This window comes from Dermacentor andersoni, chromosome 2, assembly GCF_023375885.2.
Source record: "Dermacentor andersoni chromosome 2, qqDerAnde1_hic_scaffold, whole genome shotgun sequence".
Lineage (NCBI taxonomy): Eukaryota > Metazoa > Arthropoda > Arachnida > Ixodida > Ixodidae > Dermacentor > Dermacentor andersoni.
In genome coordinates this window covers 164,058,220-164,077,618 of record NC_092815.1, presented here as the reverse complement: position 1 = coordinate 164,077,618, position 19,399 = coordinate 164,058,220, and the positions used below count along the sequence as shown (strand labels likewise).

At 43.8% G+C, this 19,399-nt stretch overlaps 1 protein-coding gene, 1 long non-coding RNA gene and 1 other non-coding gene across 4 annotated transcripts in view; 2 read left to right on the top strand and 1 right to left on the bottom strand.

The window, feature by feature from the left end:
* The window catches only part of LOC126540508 ((3R)-3-hydroxyacyl-CoA dehydrogenase-like), a 43,600-nt gene that overhangs the window by 10,597 nt on the left and 13,604 nt on the right, over positions 1–19,399 (top strand). The window lies entirely within an intron of this gene.
* Positions 1,436–17,898, bottom strand: LOC129387261 (uncharacterized). Of its 2 annotated transcripts, none has more exons than XR_008614517.2 (3): positions 17,561–17,898; positions 16,684–16,795; positions 1,436–2,628 (listed from the first exon to the last, which is right to left on the bottom strand). It is a non-coding gene; the product is annotated as an uncharacterized lncRNA (long non-coding RNA). The 2 variants fall into 2 exon arrangements; XR_008614518.2 differs by lacking the exon at positions 1,436–2,628 and adding an exon at positions 12,110–12,644.
* Positions 16,225–16,299, top strand: TRNAS-GGA (transfer RNA serine (anticodon GGA)). Its single transcript has one exon. It is a non-coding gene; the product is annotated as a tRNA-Ser (tRNA).

Sequence of the window (19,399 nt, the reverse complement as noted above, 5' to 3'; positions counted from 1 at the left end):
AGGAAAAGGGGAGGAAAACCAAGGAGCGCGCATTGCTGACATGGATGAGAAGCAAGGCAGTTGCATCTCTAGCTGTGTTTGGAGATGGGAAGTAGTAGCTTGGGACCACGGACAGACGAGAGGACATCCAAGAGTTGGCCAACAACAGCTTCCAAGACCTGACTACATCGCCATGACTATGCTCTGCAACCCCAACCCAACGCCACACTGCCATAACCGGCCTTGTCCAGTGCCACAATCACCTGACCACGTCGGCCACACAATGCCTGACTAGTCCAGACTGCGTCCTGTGCAATGCAAGTCTCGTAAGGGGGCGACAACCTCGTCACTCACAACGAAGGTCTATGTCTACGTCATGTTGCAACTACGCAGGCTGACATCTTGCACCACGCCTTGCCGACGTTCACTGCTACTCTGACAGTCAGAACATTCAATTCTTGGGGACTGTCACTTGGCCAGTCAGACTATAAACATTATACAGCTAATTTCTCATTTGTTTTGATTATGTATATACCTAGTTTTGTTAATCTCTTTTGTGTACAGGGTATATTTTGTGCACACTTACTTTGCTGGTCATTTGTTTTGGGTTACATTGTGTCTTGGGAAAAATATTTAACATATTTGCATTGCGTCTCTGTCCATTCCTGAAGCGCTGAAATTCGTGACAGTTGGCAAGCCTGTCAGGATTTGTTCTTCCTCCCATGCTCTTCCACATGAGCAAGGGTCTCGCTTATGCCACGGATGTACGGTATTGAAGCCCGTTTTTTGGGGGGGTCCAGGGTGGGTGGGTACTGCGTGAGCCAGCTGGCACCCTACTGAGTCAATGAAGTACTCAGGGTATCCCCAAGCCATCAATTCCCACCACACAAGTGAATTGTCTGCCATGTGGTCTTCTGCTGTTGTGCACACATTTTTCACCCAACGAAGGAGAGAGCAGACAACAGACCTCTTCTGCGAAGCAGGGTGCACCAATGTGTAGTTGAGGTAGCGCCCCGTGTCAGTTAGCTTCCTAAACACCTCAAATAACAGGTTTGGCCCTTCGCGTGGCACAAGGGAGTCCAAGAATGACAGTTGACCTTCACATTCCACTTCTATGGTGAACCTAATTTTGCTTGCAATTGTTTAAGTGAGCCGTAAAGAGGTCGAGGTTTAACTCAAGGTTAGCTCGTTTACATCGACACCTAAGGTCTTTTTCAGATATGTCGACTGTTTCAGAGTTTTGCAACAACAGAATATTCACCTCCTCACGGCTCACTTAAACAGTAATGCAAGCAGCAATTAAGTTCACCATAGAAGTGGAATCTGAAGGCCAACTGTCATTTTTGGACAGCCTCGTGCAGCATAAAGGGCCAAACCTGTTATTCGAGGTGTTTAGGAAGCTAACTCACACGGGGCGCTACCTCAACTACACATTGGTGCACCCTGCTTTGCAAAAGAGGTCTGTTGTCTGCTCTCTCCTTCGTTGGGTGAAAAATGTGTGCACAACAGTAGAAGACCACATGGCAGACAATTCACTTGTGCAGTGGGAATTGATGGCTTGTGGATACCCTGAGTACTCCATTGACACAGTAGGGTGTCAGCTGGCTTGCGCAGTACCCACCCTCCCTGGACCCCCCGAAAAATGGGCTTCAATACCATAGGTCCCCTGCATAAGCGAGACCCTTGCATGCGTTGTGGTCATATGATGTGCAGGCTGTGCACGTTCCAAAACGTAAACATGAGCTCATGCATGTGAAAGACCGTTCGGAAAAGGGCAAGTTCCCAGGCGTAGTGTAGGTCCTTCGGTGTGCGAACTGTCGGTACGTCTACATCGGAGAAACCGGCAACTCCAAAAAAAGACTTAAACAGCACAGGAATGATGTCCAGAAACGATACTTTGCATCGAATGCCCTGGCCAAGCACTGCGCAACTACGTCACAATTAGCTAGGAAAAATATCGCTTGATTGTTAAGGAATGAAATCATTTTACGCGTCTTTATCTTGAATCTCTAATCATCCATGTCCATGTATGCCAAGTACCTTAATCATGTTTTGAGCTGCAGATAAGAACGTTACCTACTCTGCTGCTGGTTTCATTGTGAACAAGGCTCCCGTGGGAAGCCGAAACATAAATATATATTTTAAACCATTTTGGTTGCGCTTGCTTAGTCCTGACATTTCGCATGGCCCCCACGAGTTCAAATTAATGAGGTTTACTGCATGTACACATGTTTGCAATTACACGCTTACTTAATTTCTCTCAGCATGTCTGCTAGGCTACGGTCCATTTTGAGCACCGCGATTTCTCCTCCTCAGGGGCACCACATCTCGAAAGATATGCATCAAGTGCATCTGGAAAATTAATCATTTCGCTGTAATACATGTATTGTTACAAACATTACACAAACAAATTTGAAACAATGTCGATGATACTGTCCACAGCTTCCAATTTATGGAGGCTGAATGCCGGCTTCTCAATGAAATTGCGGTCGTTCAGGAAGCACCACCAAAGAGCCCCTGTGATGCTCCTATCCTGAGTGCCAGAACTCCGCACACCAGTTTCGCCAGTTCTTTGCAGAACAGGGAGTCCTAGCCATGGCACTAGAGCAGGTGCCACTCCTCGTCAATGTATACATTTGCTAGGTGCACCTGCAATAAAAGGGCAGAGACACGTTAAGACTGCTTAGGTGTGGGAACGTGAAAGCATCTTTAGTGAACCAGATGGCTGCAATGTGACGTGCACGATATGACACACAGTAGGCACACCTTAAAGGGACTGACAACCGATTTTTAAAGACCTAGTTATTGGCACAACACAAAGCTCACCCTCAGTAGCGTTTACATCTGCAACGGTTACTTCCAAAAGCACATGGATATTGTGGCATCACAGAAGTGTCCTTGTTTCACACCCCAGGTTCTATTCCCACCCAGTCTGCCAAACTTTCTCATTAAAGCAGCTAATTTGCTTTGTTTACAGGAACCTGAGAAATCTGACATCAAGCATTTTTTATGCATCTTTATTGTTTGTGCAATCAGCCATTGGTTTTATGTCACTAACTGCTGGCAGCAAAAAGAAGTATGTCCAGTGGCATTAGTGTAGGGGCTCCACACAAAATTATATGGCTTACCTCTGTTTGAAAGTAATCTTTAAAGAGACTACACAAGCAATACACAACGACTTTCAGTGAGCCCAAGTTGACTTTCAGCTTTGTGAAGCGTAGAAAGTGGTACAGGTTGTACGGCATGGTGTAGCACGAAAAACTGGAAAAAGAAAGGTTCTAATGGACAGAAAAAAGGGAAGGACGGCGCCACACTCAACTGTTTATTAGACACAAAACTTGCTACATATATACCGCGCACACTCTCGACATCAGGGGAAGAAAAGAGCAAGTGTCAGATCATCTTGTTTTCGTCAAACCCAACAATTTCTTTTTGCATCATATAACAAAACAGATGTTTGACTAACACACGCTTGACCAGTTATACGAATGTGACATGCCTCTAGCAGTTCCTGCGCAGTTTTATCGCTACTCTTACCTAGGATTCTCACCACAGAACAACTTGGCTTACAGTACAGCAGCACGGTATACAATACACAGAAAAATGGGCATTCATATGCGCTTTTAAATTGTTTGCATGTTCCCTCATTCAGTCGTTCACACAACGGCCAGTCTGCCCGATGTAGGTTTTCCTGTAACTTAGCGGTACATGTATCTGGTAAACCACAGCAGTGGAACACTTTTCCACGTAGCACTTTGCATGTTTGACTTCGTACATTTGCACTGCACATTCTATGATTCGGGGACATAGGCAAGACAGCGTGTTCGAGGAAGAAAACAACAGGTACCTCATACCTGTTCGCTGCCTTGAGGCTGTGGCTCACCCTGTGGTAATAAGGAGCCACTTGAGCCTTTCTTTGGGAATCGTGCTTACTTCCCTCACTCCCCTTCGGATTATTGTAACATTTGAGTTGCTGCAGCGAGGTTTCTGCCACTAGGTGATGACCGAATGAGGAAATCTGGCATTTAAAAGCTGCTGGACACGATGCTTGAAACTAGACAAAAAAGCTATGTGGAAAAGCAGTCCACGTGATTTACCAGACACCGTTAAGTTATGGGAAAACCTATGTCGGGCAGATTGGCCATTGTGTGAATGACCGAATGAGGGAACAAAAACAATTTAAAAAAGGATATGAACACCCATCTCTCTGCACATTGCAAATCGTGCTCCTGTAAGCCACGTTTTTCTGAGGTGAGAATCCCAGGTATGAGTAGAGATAAAACCGCGCGGGAACTACTAGAGGCATATCACATTCAGATCAGTGGTCAAGCATGTGTTAGTCAAACATATGTTTTTATATGATGTGGAAATGAAATTGTTGGGTTTCACACAAACAAAATGATCTGTCACTTGCTCTTTTTGCTGCCCCTGATGTCAAGAGTGTGCGCAATATATATGTAGCAAGTTTTGTGCCTAATAAACAGTTGTAAGTGTAGTGCCATTTTCTTTCCCTTCTTTCTGTCCTTTTGTATCTTTCTTTTTGCAGTTTGTTGCACTACAACAGCATGGCATTTAGCAATGACCAAGTCGCTCAAGAGAAAGTTACTGTGTGGTACAGGTTGTACCAGCCAATCAGAAGAGCTCTCTTAGTACCCGCCTCTGATCACCCTCTGAGCAATTAGACGGCTTGTATCTCTACAACTTTTGGCTTGTGCTGTTAGGCTATCATTACATAAACTATAAATGCAGAAGTACATATTAGCATGCTTTATGAAAAGCCAGAGTAGTACTATACTGACTGGATGTGACATAAATGGTAAGAATGTTCTGGCTGGAAACATTGTGAGTTTATCAACACTGACTGACGAGTAACTGAGAAAGTTGGTGCATGTTCATGTTTAACTTTTGCATACAACACAAGGGACAGAAGAGAGACCACAGCGCACAAAAGCTACCAATTCAATGTTTAAATGTTTATTTTATGGGAAGGAATACAGAAAATATTTACACTGCATGTGCACTTGTACTGCACAAACGTTCTTTTAGAATGAGGGCAAATGTTGCAAACAAATAGAATTAGAAAGCACAGAGTGATTGCTATTCTGTGTCATTTAGAGAGTGTTCCTCTTTTCCACACAATCATAATGAGAGCGGACTGACACGTCCCAGTATTTAAGTGATATTCCTTACTGTTATTGTTGGCCATTCCGTTACCAGAGGTGAAAAAAACAGATGAACAATCTAAATCTGATGCATAGCACCAGTCATGTTGTATGGTCTCCCTTCCCTCCCTGTGCAAATTCTGTCCTGAAAAGTTACATGAATTGAATGGCAAACTCATAAGGACACTACAAATTTCACCTAGTGAACACAGCTGGTTCTCGGAAAATGCACGAATACGGTGATAGGTATGTGTCGGCATAGTGTAGCACGCTAACTTCGACACTACTGCAATACTTCAGCTGTCACACGACTACAGTGCTTAAGAGACCACAGAAGTGTAAGTGCACAACAAAAAAAAGCAGGTGCATCAACCATAAATTTGACTTCAGCAAACACAACATAGGCTGTTTCGTGTGGCTAAAATACTAGCTAATATGTAGAAAGTATATGCACAGGTATACTTAGCTATAGGTACTCGCCCATCCAACTTAAAAACTTATTATGAGTTGCTGTGCATATGATGCTTGCTCTAGACACTGGTGGTTACAACAAAGATACTTTTAGAATGAGATAAAATGCTTTCATCTGCCCAGTAATCGAAGTTTTATTGATAGCATTATAATTTAGACTTGCTGGTTGAAGATATTCTGACCTCAACAGCACCAAGCAGATTGAATATAAAAATGCCCACTGCGCTGACCAAATACATAGTGTGAAACAGAACACATGAAAAGGGACCCAAAGTATTAGAAATTATTCATGACAGCTGTTGAATTAGGGCTTGTTGGTTGATTATCACTATTAAAATTACAGAAGTGCCAATCGGAATGTTCTATGTGGTGCAGTTGAAATTAAATTCATTTGATGAGCAACAACGAGCAAATGCAACCAGACAATTTAGCACTATGTATGAAATAGTGTTCTTTAATGATTGAGCATCAATACACGGATCTATCAGCTAACTATGTGATCTATACTGTGTTTACTTAAAGTGAAAAATAATTTAACTGGACATAGACTCTTAACTGCTACAATGCCTATTTGCATGAATGGGCATAGCTTGCCAAATTTTTTTTTATGGGAGAGAAAAAAATCAAGCTTACTAGAAAACACCTCAGTACAGCAGTAACGTCATCAATACTTCCTTTTGGGAGAGTTGGTTCATCTCGAAACATATGGGTAACAGCACAAACAGACCACAAGAAGGCAGACACGTACACACAGTGCTGACTAACAACTGATTTTATTGGCAAGGATAGCACACCTTGTAGGGTGTCTCACATAACTTGAGCCAAGAATTTTTTTTAAAAATGAAAGGCACGTTGGAAGCGAACTGAACCAAATGCATACTATTCGCAATAGCCTATAGTAACTCCTACAATCCTTTGTTTTCCCCATAACTTGCCAATTAATTAAATTTAATTACCCAACTCTAATTATTGGCTGAGGACCCCAAGTATGGCACACAGATTTGTAGAGCCCCTTCAGAAACCACCGATCGAGTTGTTTGCTTTACGATACGTCTCACATAGTCATTTCTTCTGAGTTGCAAAGAAAGTCCGCGAAATATGAAACAAGGCACGTGACAGAGTGCTTGCGCAGTGGTATTGTGCTCCTCTCAAGCGTGCCTTCGGTGAACAAGGTCGGCTCCCGTCGGATGATGGCGAAAATGCATGCTGCAGGCGGAGCGGTGCCAATGAGAAAGAATGCCCTGCCACTTTCTCGTCACCAGTCACGATGCAGCCAACCTTGTTCACCGAACGCACGCTTGAGAGCAGCACAATACCACTATGTTCCATCACGTGGCCTTCATCATATTTCATGGGCTTTCTTTGCAACCAGGAAAAACGGACTACATGAGACATTTAGTAAAGGAAAGAACTCTATCGGTGGTTTCTGAAGGTGCTCTACAAATCTGCGTACCACACTTGGGGTCCTCAGCCAATAACTAAAAGTTCTGCAATTAAACTTATTTAATTAGCAAGTTATGGGGAAAACAAAAAATTGTCTGAGTTACTATAGGCTATTGCGAATAGTATGGGTTTCGTTCAATTCCCTTCACACGTGCCTTTCATTTTTAAATTCTTGGCTCACGTTATGTGGGACACCCTGTATATGCCAGAGTGAAGCAAGGGAAATGAAAGGGAAAATCATGTCAAGGGTGACAGCGTGCCAAGTTCACAAGCGCAATGAAGCCAACCAAACACAACAAAGCGCAAACAATTATTTTTCTTTTCCTTTGCAATCTGAAGCCCCGATAGCCGCACCCAGAAGATCAGATTCAGCATCAAAGAGAGCAAAGTGAGGGGTGCTAAACAGTTGCTACCGAATTTTCTAATGTGGAAGGTTTTTAAACTGATGTGCGCAGTCTTGTCACTGCTCTTTCCTAGAATCGTCGTGACTTTCAACTGGGCCACACAATCCGTATACTTGCTAACGTGCGCAACTAAATGTGCATATTTCTCATCTAGTGTTTTTTTTTTTTTCAGTTTTTGAGGGTGTTCCCCTGAACGGTCATTGATACAGCGAGCAATTTCACGGACAGAAAACATCCCACATGACATGGGGATGCAATACACCACTCCAGTGGAACATTTTGCTAACGGCGGTTGGTGCTTCTTCTGGCATCCACATTTTCTGGAATTACATATACGTTGACACAACTTTCCCAGCTCATTTCGGGCATAGAAACAAATTGGCACACCGTGCCTACTTGCCACCTTAAGATTGTGGGAAAGTTTGTGGATGTAAGGGACCACCTCTGTCTTAGGTGCCTTCAGTTGATCCTCAACCATTGCACTTCCACATCCACACTTGAACTTTTCAAGGAGGACTTCTGAAATGGCAGTCAAGACCGAGATGGGGAACCCTGCAGCTAAAAGACGGCTTACCTGATTATGAAAACTGAGCTTAATCTGATGTGGGCACGATTTTTGGAGAGCCTATTCCATACGCAACACCTGTATACTTCTCTTAATTGTCTTGGAATGTGCCGAGTGAAAGGGCAGCAATTCCTTAGCCCGTGGGTTGGAGGCCCAGCCAACATGTCCATCACTGAACGTAATCTTTACGTATAAAAACTAAAATTGAAAGGTTCGGAAGCTCAAGGGTGAAAGGCAACTCACGTCTATGTTTGCTAAATATAGATAACACTTTGCCTACTGTAGAGGGTAGGTGAAGGTGGGCTACTGTTTATAAAAGCACCAAATAAGTGTCAACATGCCGAAAAATTTTTAAAACTGGCCCCCCATTAAACACTTGTTCCAGTGTGTTGTCCACCTTTACCTGAAAAATGTCACAAAGATTAGGGGTTACGCAAGACCCTATGCAGATGCCATCGCACTGCAAAAACAGCTGCTTGTCAAATACAATAAAAGTCGAGTTCAAATAAAACTGCAATAAAGATAGAAAATTATGAACGGCCAAACCAACGGTGTTCTGGAAGGATACGTCGCCGTTATCTTCTATGCACTCTTTGACACATGCTAGCAGTTGATTCTGTGGAACAGAATTAAACAACTCCTGCACGTCTTCCGAAAAACCGAAACCAACATGATCATTTCGCTCTAAAAACTGTACTACTGCGACTGATTTCTTTAAAAGTGATGGGTCGTTTAAAGCTAGCGCCTTGAGCTTCTTTAGCAAAAATTGGCTAACACTTCTGCCACGATCCCTGTTCACTAACAATAGTGCTAAACGGAACTTTGGGCTTATGTCTCTTGGCTGTGAAAACCCCCCTCAAACTGTTCCCTCTGCTGTTAGATATGTCCCTGGCAAACTTTCCAAGGTATAATTGGTACAAAACTCAACGAACTTAATTTTTCCTCGCACTTCACTTTTCTCTCCAGGGACACAGTTCTTATTAGCCACTACCAAACATTTTTCATTGTAAATTCCCTTGGGTAACGTATGGGATTCCGTCTGGTCCTGCTGCCGACGTGACCCATCTTGGCATCGAATCATGACGTCTTCTTCTATCTTATTATAATATGACGTGGGAGACAGGAAATGTTCCAGATTCTTGGAAATGCAGTTGCGTTGTAGGCCTGCTTAAACCGGGGAAATACCCTAACGAGCTCTCCTCCTGCAGACCGATCACCTTAGCCAGTTGCGCCGACAAAGTAATGGAAAGAATGGTCTTGTCAAGGCTGGAATGGTTTCTAGAGAAAAATAATTGCTTTCCTGATTTTATGCATGGATTTAGAAGAGGCCGTTCTTCCATTGACGGTGTTATTGACTTAGTATCCACTGTTGAACAAGAAAGAAGTCGCCGTCGGTTAGTTGGAGCTGTTTTTCTGGATATTAAGGGTGCATACGACAATGTACTCCATTATGCAATCCTTGATGCACTGGAAGATTTAGACGTCGGTGGCCGGCTATATGCATGGATTGTTAGCTACCTCAGTGGCCGCACGGTGTATATGTCGACAAGTGATGGTGACACCGGACAGTACCATATACATTGAGGTGTTCCACAAGGAGGAGTTCTCAGTCCAACTCTTTTCAATGTTGCATTGATTGGCCTTGCATCCGAACTTCCTAGCACGGTGAAGATTAGCGCATATACGGACGACATATGCATATGGACATCTGGAGCCACCTGTCCCCAAATGCGTGCTAGGCTTCAACGTGCAGTGACAATCACAGCTAAGTATCTGCGGCGTCAAGGCCTCCAACTCTCAACAGAAAAATGTTCTGTGATTACATTCACGCGAAAACAAATCACCAGGTATCCGATAATCATTAACGGAGTAGCGATACCTACGGTTACACACCACAGATTCCTTGGTGTAGTCATAGACCGGGGATTATCTTGGTCAAGACATGTCGCCGCACTGAAGTCAAAGCTGAAGAGTTTTGTTCACGTCCTTCGCATCGTTGCAGGAACAAGATGGGGCCCCTCGGAGTCGTCGTTACTCCAACTGTACCAAGCACTATTCGTAGGGTATATACGGTACAGCATTCCGGCGCTCTCAAGCATGAGACTTAGCTGTGTGCGCGCGCTGGAGAGCATTCAAGCTCAAGCATTGCACACATGTTTAGGCCTCCCACGATGCACGTCAACCAATGGAACAATAGCGGAAGCTCTTACTTGTCATATTGGGGTATACTTGCTCTGCGAGCCTCTTCGAATGTACCTTCGCGTGTTGACCCGACACAGGCACCATCCTCTGTCATCGCTCCCTGCCACCCACCCAGGTTCCAGCTTTTCAAGGACTATATCGCGCCATCAACGCGTTTTGCAATCGAGATTTTCTCCCGCCTGTATTCCAAGAATACCCCCGTGGGTTCTGCCTAAACCTGTCGTTACATTGCAGATACCTGGAATTACTAAAAAGTCATATCCGTTGCATCTATTGGCCTCAGGCAACTTGCCCTGTGGCACATTTCTGCAAAGTAGGGAGATACTGCACACGTGTATACCGATGGCTCTGTCACACCATATGCCTCCACTGCAGCCTTTGTCATTCCACATATGATCATTGCTCGGCGGTTTAAACTAGGCCATAGCTCAACATCAACTGCCTGCCTCAGAACTTGTTTCTATCCAGGAGGCACTTCGATTTCTCTCCGAGGAGCCTCCTCACGCATGGACAATATTCTGCGATTGCAAGCCAGCTCTTCAAACGATTGACTGTGTCCTCAGACGGGGCCCGTATTATTCCATGGCTATAGAAATTACAGAACGGCTCGACCACGCAACTAGATATGGCCACAATGTCACCTTTCAGTGGATACCCTCACACTGTGGCCTGATCGGGAGCGAACAGGCAGAAGCTGAAGCGAAAACTGCTTTAGATAATGCTTGTAAAGTACGCATTCCGTTCTCACGTGCAGACACAAACGTCCTACTTCGTCGCGTAAACCGCAACTCTACGTTAGAAACACTGGACCTAACCAGATCGACGACACAAGCGATTACACAAATGGGACCAAGAAATGAAATTTCGTATGCCTCACAAGCTCAAAAGAAGCCACACGAGCATGGTGCACCGGATTCGCCTTGGTGTCGCATTCACCAACCGTTATAGACATATGATAGGTGCCAGTGATACTAGCCCAAACTGAATTCTGTGAGGTGCCAGAAACGCTTGAACATATATTTTGTGTGTGTCCCACCTACGCGCAAGAACGACAGCAACTTGTCTCTTCCATTGCAAAGATCCATGAGAGACCGCTATCGGACGAGTTTCTTTTAGGTCCTTGGCCTAATGCAAACAGCGCAGCCCTGGTAACAAGAGCCGCTGTAGCTTTTCTCCAAGCCACTGGGCTGGACGCACGGCTTTAGAGAGGCCACAACTCTGAATTTGTATATACGCATCTCTTCCTTATACCATCATCATTCATCAGCCCTTTCCCTCCCCGTCCCTCTTCCCCAGTGTAGAGTAGCAGGCCAGAGCAAGTTATAGCTCAGGCCGACCTCTCTGCCTTTCTGTAAATAAATTTCTCTAACTTGGGTAATACGATGAGCCCACTCTCTTTGTCAGCTTGCGTAAGCATCAGGTTGTTGCTCTTAAAAAAAGATATGTCATTCAACAATCTACTATGGTGCGAGTCCAGGGTTTTTGGAGCAAGCTTTAGCAGGCAGTCAACACCTTTGAGAAGGCGGTGGTCCCGATTATCATCTTTTCCTGAGTGGCCACTTTCCAATTTAATGCAGTGAGATCATGTGCAGGAACATCAGCTTGGACCCCAAATTTGGATCCTTTCTGAAGATGATGCATAATCTTCCCTGGTATGTGGACGTCCCCCATGACGACATTGCTTCCATCTTGCGTCATTTTCCTCCTGAACACCGGAGCAACTCATTCAAGATGCAAGCATCTTAATCGCAAGCCAATCAGGATGGTCCTTAAAACACAGAAGATGGAACCAGTCCTGAAAAAGTTGGACTTGTTGTCACAGTTCTGAGTGACTTATTCCGCAAAATCTTTTCACATGCCCCCACACTGGTTTCACAAGGCTGAAGAGGGTACTTACTTCATTAGGGACGAGTCCTTTCCGGATGCAAAAGGTGAAGTGTCTTTCCTTCCTCTTGTAAGGTTGTAAGGCACCTTTTCCACCATCAACCTTCTACTCAGTCACATCGCCCATGCAACATGCTAGTCAAGACAGTTCGCCTTTTCCATCCGGAAATGACTCGTCCATAACGAAGTAAGTGCCCTCTTCGGCCCTGTGAAACCAGCGTGGGGGCACGTGAAAAGACTTTGCAGAATAAGTCGCTCAGGACAGGTTGCACCTTCTGTGATTTAAGGACCATCCTGACTGGCTTGTGATTTAGAAGCTCGCGTCTTTGAAGCGCCTAGTGGCACAGCTCATGGAGTGCAGGTGGAGGTGCATCTTGAATATGTTGCTCTGTTGTACAGGAGACAAGAAAATGACGCAAGATGGAAGCAATGTCAGCGTCATGGGGGACATCCATATACCAGAGAAGATTATGCAACATCTGCAGAAAGGATCCAAATTTGGGGTCCAAGCTGATGTTCCTGTGCATGATATCACTGCAATGAATCGAAAAGTGGCCACTCAGGAAAAGATGATAATCGGGACAGCTGCCTTCTTGAAGGTATTGACTGCCTGCGAAAGTTTGCTCCGAAAACCCCGGACTCGTACCGTACTAGATTGTTGAATGACATCTCTTTCTTTAAGAGTAACAACCTGATGCTTATGCAAGCTGACAAGCAGGGTGGGTTCATTATTTTGGCCAAGAGAACTTACAATGAAAAAGGTTTGGTAGCGGCTAATAAGAACTGACCCTGGAGAGAAAAGTGAAGTGCAAGTAAAAACCAAGTTCGTTGAGTTTTGTAAGCAATTAGACCTCAAAAATTTTGCCAGGGACATATCTAACAGCAGAGGGAACAGTTTGAGGGGGTTTTTCACAGCCAAGACACATAAGCCCGAAGTTCCATTTAGCACTACTGTTAGTGAAGAGGGATCGTGGCAGAAGTGTGTTAGCCAGTTTTTGCTAAGAAGCTGAAGACGCTAGCTTTGAACGACCCATTTCTTCTAAAGCAATCAGTCGCAGTAGTAGATTTTAAAGGGAAATGATCATGTTGGTTTCGGTTTTTCAGCAGACGTGCAGGACTTGTTTCATTCTGTCCCGCAGAATCAACTGCTAGCGTGTATCAAAGACTGCATTGAAAATAATAGCGACGTATCCTTCCAGAACACTGTCGGTTTGTCCGTTCATAACTTTCTATCATTATTGCAGTTTCATTTGAACTCTACTTCTATTGTGGTAATAGTTCTGCGGAAACCCGCAAGGTGGAGATAAGTAATTAATTATGGGAAAATGAGACATCCACTCAATCGTAGCAATTAATTGCTACGATTGACATCTGCTACCCTACTACCTGCTAGCCACCGGGTTAGCTGGTAGAGTGGCTGCCCTGGAACGGCAGTGGTCCTGGGTTCTAGTCCCGGACTAGGACAAATTTTTCTTCAACTGCAAGGCTTTTCTTTAAGGAACCCGCATGGGTTTCCTTTGTAGCAATTGCTATGATTTGGTGGATACCTCATTTTCCCTAAATTAATTACATTTATTGTATTTCACGAGTAGTCATTTCTGTAGCGCGATGGCATCTGCATAGGCTCTTGCGTAGCCCCTATTCTTTCTGACATTTTTCTGGCCAAGGTGGAAAATGCACTGGAACAGATGTTTAATGGATGCCAGTTTTAAAATTTTTTAGGTATGTTGAGAATGTTTTAGTGCTTTTAAAAAAGCAGCCTACCTTCCCCTACCCCTCTACCCTCTACATTAGGCAAAATATTTTCCATTTTTAGCAAACATAGACATGGGTTGCGTTTCACCCATGAACTCCCGGACCTTTCAAGTTTACAGTTTTTAGACCTAGAAATCATGTTCTGTGATGGACATGTTTGCTGGGGCTACTACCGACGAGCTAAGAAGTTGCTGCCCTTTGACTCTGCACACTCCAAGACAATTAAGAGAGGTATAGCGGTGTTGTGTATGGCATCAGCTCTCCAAAAATCGTGCCCACCTCAGATTAAGCCCACGTTTAATAATCAGGCAAGCCGCCTTTGGCTGCAGGTTCCCCGTCTTGGTCTTGACTGCCGTTTCTGAAATCCCACTTCCAAAATTCAAGTGAGGATCAGGAAGTACACTGGCTGAGGATCAATGGAAGGCACGTAAGACAGAGGTGGTCCCTTACATCCATAAATTTTCCCACAATCTTAAGAAGGTGGCAAGTAGGCACGGCGTGTCAATTTGTTGCTCTGCCCCAATTAAGCTGGGAAAGTTGTGTCCACATATCTGTAACGCCAGAAAACGTGGATGCCAGAAGAACCACCAACCGCTGTTAGTAAAATGTTCCACTGGAGTGGTGTATTGCATCCCCATGTCATGTGGGATGGTTTACGTCGGCGAAACTGGTCGCTGTGTCAATGACCGTTTAAGGGAACACGCTCAAAAAGTGAAAAAAAGAAACTAGATGATAAATATGCACATTTAGTTGCGAACGTTAGCAAGTATACTGAATGGGTGGCCTGGTTGAAAGAGACGATTCTAGGAAAGGGCAGTGACACGACTGCACGCATCAGTTTAGAAGCCTACTACATTAGAAAATTTGGTAGCAGGTGCTTTAGCACTCCTTCCCTTGCTCTCTGTGATGCTGAATTTGATCTTCTACATGTGGCTACCGGGGCTTCAGACGGCAAAGAAAAATAATTGTTTGCATATTGTTGCGCTTGGTTGGCTGTATTGTGCTTGCGTGGTTAGCACGCTATCACCCTTGACGTGTTTTCCCCTTCATTTCCTTTGCTTCACTGGCATATATAACGTGTGCTATCCTTGCCAATAAAACCAGTTATTAGCCAGCACTGTGTGTATGTGTCCCCCTTCTTCTGATCATGTTTGTGCTGTTACCCATATGTTACAGCAGTAACTGCAGCACAGTGAATAATGACCTTCATGTATCATTTCAAAAAGTTCCGGCTCATCAAATGTGTATTTGCCAGTGGCAGTTATTCTGGGAACAAGAGATAAATAATGGCAAATATGAATGTTAAACAATGGTAAGCACGCCATGTGCTTAGACATGCAACGTAGTTGTCCCACTACACTTTGAATTCTTATGTGCACAGAAACTGCACAAGCGTGTAGAATAAACAGAAAAGAAGATGGAAATAAAAGCTGCAGCATAGGAAACAGTTTCAAAACAATAAAGCCAAAATAAAAAAGTCAGAAATACACCGTGTACTAAGCAAAAATAATAACTTTTATGCTTTTAGCGCACAAAAAGGGACGAGAGACAGAGGTACGACACGGACACAGCGCTAACTTCCAGCAATTGTTTTATTCTACAAAGCGGTACACATATTTATGGGTAACAGACAACAGCATAAGCATGCACATATGCACTGGTTTCTAATCAAATGAGACAGCAATGAGACATGTAATGGAAAGTTAAGATTATATCGAAGATGAAAAAGCAACCATGCATAGCCAAAAAATTTTTGTAATTGCAAGATTAAAATGCCATCTCCACCAAGCCACCCTCTGTGACACGTTAAAAAAATCAAATTCTTTTTTTGAAAGATCGATTGAAGGTGCGCTAACACGAGCGTTCCCCAAACTAGCGATCTTCGCCGCTTCAATAATCTGTGTTAGCACGCCTTCAATCGATCTTTCAAAAAAAGAATTCGATTTTTTAAACGTCACAGAGGGTGGCTTGACGGAGATGGCATTTTAATCTTGCAATTACACAAAATTTTTTGGCTATGCATGGTCGCTTTTTCATCTTCGATATCATCTTAACTTTCCATTACACATGTCTCGTTGCTGTCTCATTTGATTAGAAACCAGTACATATGCGCATGCGTACGCTGTTGTCTGTTACCTATATATATGTGTACCGCTTCGTAGAATAAAACAATTGCTGGAAGTTAGCGCTGTGTCCGCGTCGTACCTCTGTCTCTCACCCCTTTCTGTGCGCCAAAAACCTAAAAGTTATGGAATGCCAACATGCCCAAACCTACGCTCTTTCAAAAATAATAAAGGGAAAATCAGACAGAATTTGTCAGCTGTTGACAAATTTGACTTCACCCTACCATTTGCTAGCCGCCTGGTTAGCTCAGATGGTAGAGTGGCTGCCCTGGAAAGGCAGTGGTCCCGGGTTCGAGTCCCGGACCATGACGAATTTTTCTTGAACTTCGAGGCTTTTCTTTCGAGGAACCTGTACGGGTTTCCTTTGCGAGAATTGCAATGAATGGGTGGATGTCTGATTTTCCCTTTATTAATTACTTCTCTCCACCTTGCGGGTTTCCGCAAGAACTATTCTGCCAAACAAAAATGAAATTTAAATTGCAGCCAAGCAATTGATGCAAGAAAAAATACTTAACATCAGGACATGTTAGATCTAGTTTTATATAGAAAACAATAACAGCTATGAACACAAATAAGCAGCAAGTTGCAAAAATACTTAGCCTACTTAGTAAGCTGTGTTGAGTAATATGTTGATAAACTTATTCACGAATGATACTGAGGTCCTACTCTTTGGAACACATACACATCATACATACCTGAACCAAGCAATCAGATTACACACTGCGCTATGGCAGTCATTCAAGGTTTCCCTGCATTTCTGCTGGCTCCTCCATTATGTGGACACTGGTGTGGGTTACGGCCTCGCCACTACAAAATAAGTTCGGAAAGTTCGCAGTTAATTTATAGCAGTGGCACATTAACGCTGTCACAGTGTGAACACATGCAAGGAGCATCTAAAATAGTCACGAAAATAATGTTTGCATTAATGAAGGGTGGCAACAGAGGGACCCCTTCATCACCGTAAAATTTTTAACACACACACAGCAGCAACACATTACAAAGAATCTTTGTTTACATACCAATTCAATTTTTTCATGACTTAGTTTAAGCAACTGTCTCGGGTCATGTTTAGTTATGCATAAGTTATGTCAACACATCTTGTCTTAAAAATATTTAGTAATCTGCACCTGTTGCAAGCTTTGACTGCTTACGTTTTTCTTTTTCCAAAACTGCTCGTAAATTCAGAACCGCGTAAGCACAGATTATTTACAACGTAGAAGCATTTATACGCGAGGAAACGTCATTGCAGTAAGAATCTGTTAAAATGCAGATGAGCGTTGTTATGCAACTTAAGCAGAAAAGCGGGAGCTCACGCACAGGCGCACATGATGAACACGATTATTTCCGAACGTAATATTTCTCAACGGAAGAAAACGCTTATAATGATTTTCAATTTCGCATTAAGACAATAAACTTGCCTAGCTAAATTCTGACAACCAGCGCTCAGCAAGCATCAGCACGGGTTCCACTGTTGCCGTGGCAGTTCTATTGGTTCTATTCTACGCTCGTGCACTCTGTGCACACACGAGTGCACGCACAATACACGTGTGGTTAGCAAGCACGATTACTTACCTTTTGAATGGTACGACGCGGTCGAAAAGCGCTCTCCAAGTTGCCGGTGCTGCGTCGACTCCCAGTCTACACGCCGTTACGTAGTGGACAAGCTGAGGCACGCTAATAATACACAATATTTCTTTGCGACGTCCAGCGAACTTCCCGCAACCAGACACAAAAGAGAACGCACTCCAGGGCATGAAAATCGTTGGTCCCCATTTGCCTGGCACGCCACGCATATGGCGAGTTTCAGAGAGACACAAGCTATCTTCTGGCACTTCTGTGTTCGCGAACTAAGTCACATTTCGTTACACCAAACACAAAACCACACGATTTGACAAACACGCCACAACGGCTCGCGCAACCGCCCGGCGACCGGCAGTTGCAAAATAGAGAGCAGAGTAGACGAATGAATGCTATGAGCGTCTTCTTTGAAACAGGGTAGTGGGTTGCGCCACCAACCGATCGCATGGGGCGAGCGTCATCTGTAGACCTTTGCGGTTGTGTGGCCCCCGTGATGCCTTAATATTAACCAGTACCCACTCATTTTGTGCCGTATTGCGCCCAACTACGTATAGTTGCGAGACAAAAAAAAACGAACATTGAAGCGTCTATATTGCACGCTATACTTTACTGTAGAAAAAAATTTTATGGCGTATTTTCGATTTTGAACAACTTCTGCCGTATGCAGCCAGCAAAAGCATGGCCTCCGAGAACCGCACTTCAAGTCAGCTGTATTGAAGTTTTTTCATGGCGTTATGAGCTCCTGCCCGTGCTACGTGCGTTGTCACTTCGTTTTAAATAACTTTCTGCTGTCATCAACATCAACTGTAGCCTCAGGAATTGTTGACACGGTATCAGGTGTACGCTTGTGCAGCGTGCGATGTTTCCGAGCGTGTTGTAGCTGTTTCAGTCGGAAAGCATCAAATCTACCAGGGTTCATCACTCGTGTAGCGCAGGTTACACCGGTGTCGTCCGCATTTGCTTTCGTGCCGGTGTGTTCAATGTGCGCGGGTTGCGCGCCTGTCGCCCGTGCCTTCTGTGTTTATCGTGCGACTCACGAACATTCCTCAGAAAAAAAACACATATATCTGCAGCGTACATGTGTCCTACGTGGTGTGTACTAGAAATGTGCGGTGGTGTACGATGTTTTTACAGCCAAGTGGCTGCAGTGCGTTCCAGCGAATAAACGCGATTACGTAGTGTTTCCTGGTTATCTTTGTGATTTACCTGCATCTGCGATAGAACCCACGAGGCGTTTGCATGACCTTGCATTGTGATTGTGGAATTTAGTGTTTTGTTTGCCTTCTTCAATGAGTGGCCTTTTATAGACGTTCTTGCTTGATAATAAAAAAAATAAATATCTATAATGGGGCTGAAATAATCCGGCTTTTTATTCCTTGAAAATTGACGTGAGTGGTAATTTTGCAAGATAATAGCAATCCAGCTCTGGACATCGAGCTGTAAAGCAAAATATCTAAACTTGTTACAGTATGTGAATCTTGCTATGATGTGTCAATATCTCTAGCATGTTCTCAGTGCTGAGGGCTGTGCACTATGTTAAAGGCAAATGTAATTGTCTACTCATCTGAATTAGTATATATGATTTCTTCATATCATTTGTTCCAACTACAAAAATTTCATAGGTGCATTGTTGACTTCTAGAGTTAAAAAGACACGAGATATTACTCAACAGTATGCGTTACAATCTTTCGACATGAATTCAGGAGTATTATATGTTGTGCCATGCATAGTTACTTTGTACGTACAAAGTATTTATGTGAATACACAAAATCTGATTCCTCCATCGCCTGTTGTTTGTAAGTCATGAAGCAAATAAATAATTTCAGCCTGCAC